At 37.6% G+C, this 12,408-nt stretch overlaps 1 long non-coding RNA gene across 4 annotated transcripts in view; it reads left to right on the forward strand.

The window, feature by feature from the left end:
• Positions 1-11,820: 11,820 nt before the first annotated feature.
• LOC129927283 (uncharacterized) overlaps positions 11,821-12,408 on the forward strand; it is a 31,079-nt gene continuing 30,491 nt past the window's right edge. For 2 of the 4 annotated variants that reach the window (XR_008778931.1, XR_008778932.1), the window contains exon 1: positions 11,821-12,136. This is a non-coding gene — a long non-coding RNA (uncharacterized LOC129927283). The remainder of the gene's footprint in view (positions 12,137-12,408) is intronic. The other 2 variants (XR_008778935.1, XR_008778933.1) reach the window with 1 other exon arrangement.

Raw genomic sequence — 12,408 nt, forward strand, 5'->3', positions numbered from 1 at the left:
AAAAAAAAAAAAACAACTTTGTAATTGTTACACTTTTTGAAATGGTCATACACATTCCTCAATGTTTCATTTAGACTCGGCCAGCAAATTGTCTCTTCTAACACAGTTTTTCCAAAGTGTGGTAGCGTACGCGAATCCCAATGGATGCTGAAAGAGTTTGAATAGAGTGCGCATTGCATTGCATTATTAAAGATGTTTTAAAATACTTATTTATTTTGTTCAGTTAATACATTAAATTAAAAGCTAATAACTTTTCAATCACATTTTATTACATGTATTAAAAACTAAAACATCGAATGTAGAGTGAAGACTAGAAAGCAAAGATAAGAATGTAGAGATGAAAAAATGAAGATAAGAATGTTAATATGAGAATGTGAATATACGAATGTGGAAATGAAATTGTGAAGATAAGAATGTTAATATGGGAATGTGAAGAAATGTGGAGAAAAATGGCAGCTGCATCTGAAAAACACGAAACAACTTAAAAAGACAAAGGCATAGCCCTCAACAAAAAAAATTCAGACCGACACGCTCCCTGGCCACATTCTTATGTATGTGAATCTTGGACGCTGACTGCGGAACTAGAGAGGAAGATCCTAGCAATGAAATTGAGATGGTAAATATTGAATATACAAGGATCCTAGGCATCTCATACAAAGACAGCATCACAAAAGAACCGATAAGAATTAGGATCACTACGGCGATTGGACTCCAAGACAACCTGCTAACAACTGTAAAAAAAAAAAAAAAAAAACTCAAACTAAACTTTATGGCCATATCACAAGGTCCCATTTCTTGCAAAGACCTTCCTTTATTAAACAGTACCAGAAAAAAAAAGAAAAAGGCAGATAGAGAAAGCGATGGGACTCTGGGAAGACAACGTAAATGAATGGACGGGCCTGTAATTGAAAGAGATTCTAGCCAAGGCAAAAGATAGAGAGGAATGGAGAAAGATGGTCGAAAGATCATGTGTTGTATCCCAGCGGTTCAACAGTCTAGGGCACGTGTACTGCTTGGTCTCTTCAATTATCAATTTTTGTTCTGTCTCTCTTAGTTCATCATAGAACCAAAACATGATTTTGTTCATAAGAAATAATTTCATTTGTTCGTATCTGTGTGTGTGTGTGTATTTGTGTTTATGCGCATGTGTGTGATGATCCTACACGGTCAAATGTTTCAAGTCGCCATGTCGACACGTGTATTTTGGGTCGTGTTTTTATTATTATGTGCTATAGGCTAGGATTTTAGTGCACGAGTTTCGCTCGCGTGGCTAGCATTTAGAAACTAGCTGTGTTGCTGTACATTAAACTTGAAAAAAGGTGACTAGTCAAGCATTGTTATTTCACATAGCACTTAACTCAGTGTTTTTCATACTGTATTCCCGGGATCTCAAGGTTCCACGTGACGAAGGAAGTTCCACACAAAGATGAAAACTATACAATTAAAATAAATTCTTCTCTAAAAGCCAGTTTATACAATAGGATAACTTCAAAAATAATCGACTCGTCCCTCACTACTGTTTAATATGTCTATTACTATTCTATAAAGACCTTCACAAAAAATTTTGCATTGCGCGTTTTTAATGTTATAACATGCTTAGTGCACTAGGGTCCAATCTCATTTATAGAATAATGGAATGGGCAAAGGGAATACATGTGTGTAAGAATGTTTCCAAACTAACTTAGGGCGCTCAGTTAAAGGAATGGACCTTATTCGCCAATCGTAAACAAACAATATTTAGCCACGTGATTCTCTATCTCTTCTATACAAATTACGTAATACACACAGGCTGACAGTTTTTTCAATATTTTATTAATATTATCAAGTGGCTAAATGTTGTTTGTTTACGATTGGTAAGTGAGGTCCATTCTATTCGACTCAAATTTTAAATCCTTCGAAAAAACAATTTCCTGGTGCATATTAAGAATGACCTCGAGCTGCTTAACTAAGCGGTGTGTATGACTACTTCGAAGTCACACAGTCTACAATAGAAATACACGTCTTCTTATTTTATTGTGATCTCTACTGGCAAGCTGTTCAGTTTATAACCGATGTAAACGAACTGAAAACAACTTAACTATAAAATAAACGTAATTTTACTATCAATATTTCAAGAACTAGACTAATTTAACATTGCTACTTTCTCTTTACAGACCATTGGGTGACAGCCAGAATTTCTCGAAAATTTGACTTAACATAAAATTATTTACTTAATAATTGTATTTATATTTTATTTATATATCACTGTAAACATTAAAATATAAGGGTTATTTGTTAAATGCTTCAATTTAACGGTCCAAATCTTACTTTGTAATTAAATCTGTGGTTTCACTGTAATTTATATTTCCTCAAAAGATTATGTTTATGGTTTCTTATGTATACAACTCTTGAATACTTGCGGTAATTTCCCACGACATGTATTAAAAATAAAACTTCAAAAGCAATGTTTAATTGTAAGATTATTATATTTAATAATAATAATAATAATTTTATTTATAAAGCGCTGTTAACAAACAAAATGTAGGCTCAAGGCGCTGTAACAACATTACAAACAAAAACACGAGTGCTAAAATGACAGTTAATCTAAAAAAGTTTTAAACAGATAGGTCTTAATGTTCTTCTTAAAAGTGGTGTAGCATGTTGTCTGTCTGAGATCAATGGGGAGTGAGTTCCAAACCTTTGGTCCATGAACTGAAAAAGCATGCAGACCGTAGCTTTTGAGGGAGAAACGTGGCACTACTAAAAGCGTTGAGTCCATTGAGCGCAGGGCTCTCTGGGGGACATATGGAGTAATCAGTATCTGTGAATGTTTTTAAAAATTATAACGGTCCAACCAGAGTTTTCATTGTCCCCACACACACACCCATTAAAGGGACATTTCCCCTGGCCATGTTAATCGTTAGTATTACGTTAGCCCTGTTCATGTGTAACTCCAGGGGATAACACCTACATTACCTTGCTAGACCTCTACAGAAGAGATAGTGACTCAATGTGTAATTTTAGTTTTAAAAAAAATATATACATATTTGTAAGTTTGTGTAGCACAGCCATACATTCGGAGCTCGCGATAGGGGGTGCAAGCTCTTGACTAAATGGGGGAGGCGGAGCAAGTCATTTTCTTTTTCAAGTGAAGAAAAAAAAAGTAATATTTTTGTATAGTTATCAATCCATGCCAGATCCACTCGCATGCCAGATGGAAAAATCCCTAAAGACATCCTGTACGCTGAGCTAGCAGAGGGAGCCAGACCCAAGGGCCGCCCAAGACTAACTTACAGAGATGTCTGCAAACGAGACATGAGAGCCACAGGCATCGACCAAAGTATGTGGGAAGAGATAGCCCAAGACCGGACAGCATGGAGACAGAGTGTACGTGCTGGTACGAACTTTGCTGAATGCAAAAGAAATGAAGCTGCATCGGTCAAGAGAAAGAAAAAGAAAGCTGTCCTGTCAGTGAGCCCTAGGACAGATGAATATAAATGCTCGAACTGTGGCAAACTCTGCCGATCCAGAATTGGCTTGATCAGTCACTCCAGATTCTGCCCCGTCTCAAGACGTAACCAAAGCCAGTGACTCATCTGGGCGCATCCATTGTCTTACGAGACAGAAGGAGACATATATATTAATCCTTGTTTTGTTATTAACCAAGCCAAATGACATTTCATGTATTACAAATGTTTTTATTTAAACTTCGTTTCATCTTTGAAAAAGAAAGAGCAATTCGGGTGCTGGTCCTTAAAGCGTGTGTAAAGATGCGGATGGGCTGAGTGTATTGTGTAGACAAATGGCTTTGTGTGGGTGAATGCAACAACACACTGGATAAAGAGTAGGATTCTGATAGCGGTTAGTACATATAAATGTGAAAGAGATGGTACATGGGTTGACCATTCTAGATTGCTTGAATGTGAACGACGACTATATCAACACTCCCCAATGGAGTACAAACTTAGATTTAGTTACAGATCAGCCGATTCACATATACAAGTAGGCCTATCTCATTAAAACCGATAACAAGATAGTAAATACACCCATACACATATATTACTCGGGCGCCTAGGCTAATATTGCAATTTATGTAATAATATTTTAAAGTATAACAATTTGTCAACAGACCTAATCATTACCAGTAACAAGAACCAAACTAAATAAAAGAGAAAAAATAATATCCCTTTCATACTCTAAAACAGAGGTTCTCAAACTTTTTTGATCCGGGGACTCCTTTGAATAGTCAAAATTTGCCCTCGAATCTCAAAGTGACAAAGCTACAGAACTACATAGTAGATAATTTTTAAAATGTAGGAAAAAAAGTAAAGGGGAAGGATTGATTTATGAAATTGTAACTTTTGTTAAAAGTAAGTTTTAAAATAAATACATGGATAACTGTCACGAGATTTTAGCAGTGTATTTGTGTCCGGGTCAATGTTTTTATAAATAGCAACCGCAAATTTCAAGTCCTTTTTTTTTTAAATGTCATGAGATTCTTGGCGGCAATGTATCCAAATAAAAGACGGGAAATCAGCCAACAACTTTGTACAATGATCCATAATGCAGAAACCAGAATCTTTCATATCATTGTTCAAACATTGGTTGTAAGTTCCTCTTTTTGTGTGTGTGTTTTTATTGTGTGTGTGTGTTGATATCTCAATTAGCTGCTCCTGCATTAGTATGGATTGATCTGTGTAATGAAATGATAACGACTAGAATACCAATAACATGGCTTTATTCGACAAAATTAGACTACAGTAAACAGTGAATGACACCAGCACGTCTAGCATACCACTGATGCAGTCTATACACACATACACAATGGCCATGACCTTCAGACACGCTGGACGCACGCAGAAAATCAACTCAGTTACACTACAATCTGTTATTGGGATCTAGAGTTTGTCTACGCGCTAAAGAGTTCAGTAGAGTCCAATAGGGTATATCAGGTGAAGAGTGTCTTCAAATCTGTTGCCTAGGTCGTCATAAAATAGTTCGTAAAAGACAATAAACAATAGAGATGGGCGAGTCGATTATTATTGGAATTATCCGATCGAATTAACTGGCTATCAGCGAAGAAATTATTTTAATTGTAAACTATTTTCTTTTTTTTTTTTTTTCGGACCTCCCCACGGTCGTATGTGGACCACAGTTTGAGAACCACTTCTTTATAAACAAACAGAATCCCGCTCCTAACAAAAAAAAAAAACCAGTTTGAGAACCACTTCTTTATAAAATCCCGCTCCTAACAAAGACCAGCTTAGCACTCGAACTTCTGGCCCAACACACATAGTCTCCCCTGAATAAAAAAAATGTTAACAACACAATTCTCATGTCTCACAATAAAAAACAACTTGCACACAGTCTCACATCTTACACCCCTCTCTCCTGACATACTGTACTAGTGGAGAGGCTTTTTACAAAACTTAAATTTACTCTGTCCGTCTGGAAAAAAATCTGAACACGTTATTACTCCAGCACCTATTTTCTGATCAAGTTGAAACTTCACTACTGGAATACTGTCTCCCCGCACCTTCGATATGGAGTCACGGAGGTCACGGTCTCACGCGTGACGGCTGGGGGATTGGTGGTCTCAGGATTCGAGACCAAGATCGTCTAGACCAGGGGTTCTCAACCTGTGGACGGCGACCCCTTTGGGGGTCGATTGACGACTTGCCAGGGGTCGCCTAAGACCATCGAAAATATGGATTGTTATTGTCTACTCTTCTATTGCTGTGTGTGTGTAAGGGGGGAGGGGTCGCGGCAAAGTGAGGAATAGTAAAAAGGGGTCACCGAGCTTAAAAGGTTGAGAACCGCTAGTGTGGAGCGCATAGAACATGACCGAGCAGCCATCTATCTTGTGTGTAATAATAAATCTAACCAATCTAGTTAATTAAAACTAGTTTACATTGATAATTAGCGATGTTTATTTTAATGTCTATCAATTAATATTAGATCAATCTAACATTTATTTACTTTTTTTTCTTTTGGTCTTCTAATGAAATAATTCAGAAACCAGTGAATCTATTTCAAAACGTTTGCTGTTTTTCGCTTGTGCTAATATGTTTATATTACGTCAATGTTTGTTGTGAATGTTTTTGTGAGAAAGTACTGGAAAGGATATTACGAAATAAAAAAAAAAAAAGGAAAGTCTTCTATGTCTACTTGTATTAACACAAAGTCTCTGTTAGTATTATTGTTATAATTAATGTCTACAGTATTTTATTTATTTATCTGTGACAACAGAACATCGCTCATGGATAGAACAGCAAGTGAAGTCAACCTGCTCTGTGTCCTAGAACTTGTTATATACTTTTTTACTTCTCTCAACTTCGAGAATGACCGAGGCCATTCGTTATAAAAAGCCTCAACACTGACCTGCAACGTCACAACCTGTGGACAGTGCAGATCAATAGCTAGTTGTCACGTTGGAATGACCACTCTTCTGAACAAACGGTAACAGGCTTTGACAGTGTTTGGAAAACACAAAATGCGTATATATGGTATAGAGTAGTATAGTCTATAGACCATGTTTGGGGAACAACTGAAGCATCAACAAAAAAAAATAATTACAGATCTTCATCAACAGATGTCTGAGAAATATCTTAAAAATATACCTGTACGACAAAATTTTAAAAAACACCTGTGTGAGATTGGTTGACAGAAATTAAGATATGCGATTTTCTTAGAAATAAAGTGGAGATGGATTGGTCACACCCTTACAAAAGATACCAACAACAGAGCTAGACAGGCTTTAAGAGTGGAACCCCCAAGGCATAAGACGTAGAGGGAGACCAAAAAAGACGTGGCGACGCAGTGTACTAGATGAAGCCGAGAGGACCGGGAAGAGCTGGGAAGCCATTAAAAAACTAGCAAGAGACCGTGGATGTGGTGTGCTTTTACTGAGGCCCTAGGTTCCATGAGGAACGCAAAGGAAAGATGATAATGATGATAGACCATAGTATCACTTATGATCTAATGGGGTGTTTCTTCCTAGTCACGTCGTGGTTGTGTTTACATCTCACCCCGTACTTAGTTGTTGTTTGTTTAGAGTGGGAATCTGAAGCGTTTTATGACAATATTTAGTGGTTTTAATTTTTAATTAATTAATTAGCGCCAAACTATAATTTGTTAATATTTTAATAATAGGAAAATCTAAGATATACATCTTTTTATAATTTCACTTAAAAAGATAGTTAAACAATTGACAGATGGTTCGGAAGCGTTGGTCTATAGGTCATATAGGTCATACACTGACATTACTAAAGCTATATGCTCAGAGCATTCAGGTGATCAAACCTAGAAAAAAAAAACAGTAACACTTTCACCCACACCCATCCCTTTCTGCCTTAAAATAAACAGGCTAGATCGCTAAACGGTGGAGAGTTGACCATTAGTTTGTGTTGGATTGGTCAGATAGGCCTAGTCTATCGTGTAGTCGGTGTCTCGATATGTCGACTAGTTGCTGTAATGATGAAAAGACTGCCGTCTCCTTGTGCATAATAGGGTTGATTGTCTAGCGAATAAATAGCACATCTGAAGGTCAAGGATAATTATAGATCGACTACAACACAGGCCAAATTTGTCTTACCCCATCCTTTCATTGTTACTTGCCAAGTAGGCCTACAATGTCTTTAGATCTATTTCGTCTACGCATTTTTTAAACTTTGCTGTAACATTTCGTATAAAGTAACTTACTGAATTTCTTAAAAATTCAAGAACATAATAGGGCCTAATACATGTAGGCCTATACAACACACATTTTAATAATTCTTATTATGCCATTGATATGCATAATATATCAGGAACTATCGGTATATGAAATACATAAGTTGAACTAATAGCTGAAGTTTATAAAAAAAAAGGGGATAGGACCGGAAAAACACACACACGCGCGCGAATATATATATATATATATATATTTGTGTGTTTGTGTGTGTGTGTGTGTAGTTTACAACCAGCCTTTTTTTTATCTTGCAAGATCGTTTGTAAACATCGTATTTCTGGATTTATTGGATATAGATTTCACAAAAAAATATAAAAAAAATAAAATAAAAAAAAAGAACTTCCATTCAAATAGATTAACTGGGTTTAGACCAAATATGCTATTGTTTGTTGCATCAGTACTTTTGACAGAGGTTAGTTGGCTTATACTGCTTACATCTCAATGGTAAAGTGACATTGAGATATACCAAAAAAAAAACAACTAATTGTAGCAACAATATTTCCTTCTTTCCTACGCTTAAAATAATTGAACTATTCATACATTTATTCAGTTGACTTTAGCATGTTATATATTATGATATTAGCAGTTGAAAAGTAATGGAAATAACAAGGCCTAGCCTCTGTAAACACGCCACAGCGTGACTTTTTGAAAAGTAGATCGAGATTCGGAACAACCCCATTACAACCAAAAATGTTTAAGATACAATTCCATTTTATTAACATGAACAAGAAGAGAAAAAAAAACTAACAGAAGACTGCCAACACACTAATAACACGTGAACACACTGAACATTTGAACAAAGGAGACTACAAGAACCCCCCTCCCCCCAATTGCGGTAATACCATCAATTATTTTATCAAAATGCAGGGGAGGGGGAAGTCATACCGACGCACGTGTGCAGTGTGATTAGGGCTAGCCACTATTACGAAAAACCTCATTGAAATATTTCCTCACACCAAAGAAGTCCAAACCACTGGTAGGCCTATACAGCTTGGGATCAACATTAAGAGGTTTGATATAGTGTAGCGCTGTGTGCTACAAACTGCCTAATGGTCGCCTACGCCGTCTCCTTATTTTTCCACAGGGTGACCCACAAAACCTTTCCCACGTTTGGGTATAGGTGCAAGGCAGCAAAGGTTTGAGTTCTGTTTTCCGTCTGCTAGGTGGGTAGCAAACCAAGGTTAATGAAAACAGTTCCGCAGATTCAATATTTGTGCCACACGTGAAAATCAAGAAATACATAAGAAACTGCTCTTTGCGAAATTTGCAAGTTAAGCAATGGGTCTACCGAAAACCAGAAAAAATGGCAAGGGGTCTACGAGACAAAACAGTTTGGGAACCACTGCTTTACATCTTCTGCTTTAATCACATAAACTCACTCTCAAATGATGACTTGAATGGGAGATAGGTGTGAAATATAATCATGTGTGTGACCAGAACTACACAAATCATTTAGAGAACAGAAAAAATTGCATTCTACGTGGATTCCTAGGACGCCCCTGCTGAGTCCACCCAACTCTAATGGGTGCTTAACATTAGTTGGGGAAGGTAAAGGCGGTTGACCGTTGTATTGGTCATATAAAACCCTCGTTGAAACAGTCGGCCATTGAAATAGATGAGCTTTAACATCATCTACCCCTCCCTATCAAAATCAAGGTCTGAAATGGGCAGGCTACCTATGAGTTGTTTAGCAATTTAAGATTGAATGACACGTTTCATTAACTAATTTGCAAAACTTTTTTTTTTAAAGTTTTATTTTCATTGTCCTCCTTTTGAAGGCTTTGTCCTTCTTTCTGTGCTCCTTGGGCTTGCACGTATAAAGTGACCCTAATCTAGCCGGACATCTTATAAAAAAGGACCAAAGTCTTACGTAACAATCTCTTATTTACTTCTACTATAATGAATTGGGTTGCTATAAGAATACTTCTTATTTTATCTTATGAATTACAGACGTTTCTCAAAAATATAATTACGTCCTTATCAAATACATGTGTTAATCTAGTTACGCATGTTAATTAGGGACAACCGCTAAACTCTTCCCACCGTCACCATATTGTAGTAACTTTAGTGGCGGACTGAAAGGGTTAATGTGTGTGCGGCCTACTGACATACATTACTCATGCCAATCACACAGGTCAAGGGCTAGTGCACGCAAGTATGACCTGTGCTGAGGTCATGTGACAGATAGCCTTTACGGGGGAGAGACTCGTGTGTAAAGAAAGACAGTTGAGTCCAAGACAGCAAGAGAAAGACTGTGCAGTACCTTGAGAGTCCTCTAAGATGTAGCTGTGCGAGCTAGAGAGACTTGTAGGGATTAGTTAGGCAGTTCTGTTGTGAAGAAAAGCATTTCAGTTAGTGTAGCCAATTGTGTTTATTGGCTGTTGTTGGTGTAATTTGTCATTAAACCGCCACTTTGTTTATTGAAGCTTTTGTAGTCAAGTTGTTTTAGATGTGTTGTGTTGTTGGCAGTGTTTGCAAAAGGCCTGATAGAGAAGATCGTAACAATATAAACACACACACATACACAATCCATATTAAGGCTACCAAGTGAAAAAAAAATAAGCGAAAAGTTTCGCTAAATACTCAGAACGTGCGAAGTGTTCCTTTAAGGAAAAAGTTTGGGAAACATTGCACTAGAGACACAATAGCGCTGACTTTTATCTAGGTTTTCTTTCAGTGGACAGTGACTTGAAATTCCCATCGCTTAAAAATTAATATATGAACAAGAAAATTAAAAAAAAAATACTTTTAGAAAAAAAAAACTACAAACTTTTTGACCAGACAGACAGAGTTGATATAAGCTTTGTAAAAACAATTGGGGAAGGGGAGGGGGAGTATTTGAAAATTCCCACGACCCCCCCCCCCCCCCCAATTTGGAGGGCAACCAAATTAGTGTGTTTTTTTTATATAAAAAAAAATATTACGCAAAATGCGGAGGCCTCAAAAGAGGTCAAGCCCTGGGCCCCCTAACGATGAAAAATTCCTAGCTACGCCCCTGGTGGCCGCCTGTTCGAGCGATATGCACTTCAATGCTCGTCGTCAATGACGTCATCCCCCGACGTCACGCATGAGGTTTGGCCTGGAATGAATGATCTTCATTTCGAAAGAAGTGTCCGAAACTTTAAAAAAAAAATTCCACATCACTTACACAATAGACCTGTTTTTTTACAAAGCGTATACCAAATCTTGTCTGTCTGGTAAAAAGTTTGAACACGTCATTTCTCCCATTCCCATTCTTGGATCAAGTTGAAACTTTAGCACAATTATTCTTTGGCGAAGAAAATACATGAATCAATAACAAAAAAAAATTAACAAATTTGTACTGGGGAGGGGGGATTTTGAATTTCGGTCCACCCAAATCTAATGGTGACCTGACTTAATTTGGGAAAGTAAAGGCGGTTGGTCGTTGTGCTGGCCACATGACACCCTGCTCGTTAAAAGTTGGCCATAGAAACAGATGACCTTAACATCATCTGCCCCATAGATCGCAAGGTCTGAAAGGGAAACTTTCTTTTTACAATATTGAAATTTATAGTTGCGAATGTCCAAAAAGTCCGTCACGCCGTTCCACAAGGGAGCCGTCATCAGTGTCTCGTTAGCTGGAGTGGCGGTCCTTGCACGGAACAGTGGCGGTTACAGTATATGAATATGAGACAAGCTCCCCAAGTTAGCACTGTTCTCGGCCACTTGTAGCGAGTGGGGCCCAGGAACGGGGACGGTGCGCTGTGTACACGTCTAGGTCCGGTCTGGCCCAGTCAATCGATATGGCTGTCTACCGTTGGGAGCCCTCAGACCAGTGGCGTAGCTAAAGTGGGGGTAGGAGGGGGGAGCATTTCAAAATCCCCCCGGGTCCCCACTTGAGGGGGGCCCCCTAATGAGTGTTTTTTACATTGAAAGTTTAATATTAAGCAACTGCAGGGGCCCCCAAAGAGGCCAAGCCCCCCGGGCCCCCAATCGATGAAAAATTCCTAGCTACGCCCCTGCCTCAGACAGGACAGAGGTGAAGAGCCCTACGTCCAGTACTGGTAGTTAGATAAAAGCCTTTCTAACCACCAATGGGATAATGGCGCCTACGCCCTTCTGGACTTCACTGTAGGTAGACAACTAGAGCGTGACCGCTATGTCGAAGGCGCCGATTAGTCGCCGATTTTGGGTTGTTTCGTTTACGCACGCACTGCTAGTTTTTAAATAACGATTTATACCTTTACTAACTCTGACCTAGAAGAGCGATAGTGAAGCTATTTTTAGGTGCTTATCATGGCTTATGATTATCTCATCTCTATATCTTATCTTATCTTATATAATACAGCATGTTGGAATGGATTTTTTGAAAGCCTTCAAAATGAAACATATTTAGGCTTATGAATAAGATTCTAATGGGAATATTAATGTTTCAGCTGTAGAATATGGATATAAATAATGATTGGGGTAAGTAATTCTAGTAGTAAGTAGATCTAAATCTAGTGAAGTAATACTATAATAGACTAGTCACTAGTAAGTGACTAGTACTACTACTACTACTACTACTCTACTACTAGTTACTAGTAATAAGTAGTACTACTAGTAACTAGATCTAGTTAGTAGTAGAGTTATAGAGTAGATCTAGATCTATATAATAAGTATATTACTAATAATATTACTATATAATAAATAACTCTACGAAATAAATTATAGACTATAGAGATAGACTAGATGAAGAT

The sequence above is a fragment of the Biomphalaria glabrata genome, chromosome 7 (assembly GCF_947242115.1).
Source record: "Biomphalaria glabrata chromosome 7, xgBioGlab47.1, whole genome shotgun sequence".
NCBI classification, from domain to species: domain Eukaryota; kingdom Metazoa; phylum Mollusca; class Gastropoda; family Planorbidae; genus Biomphalaria; species Biomphalaria glabrata.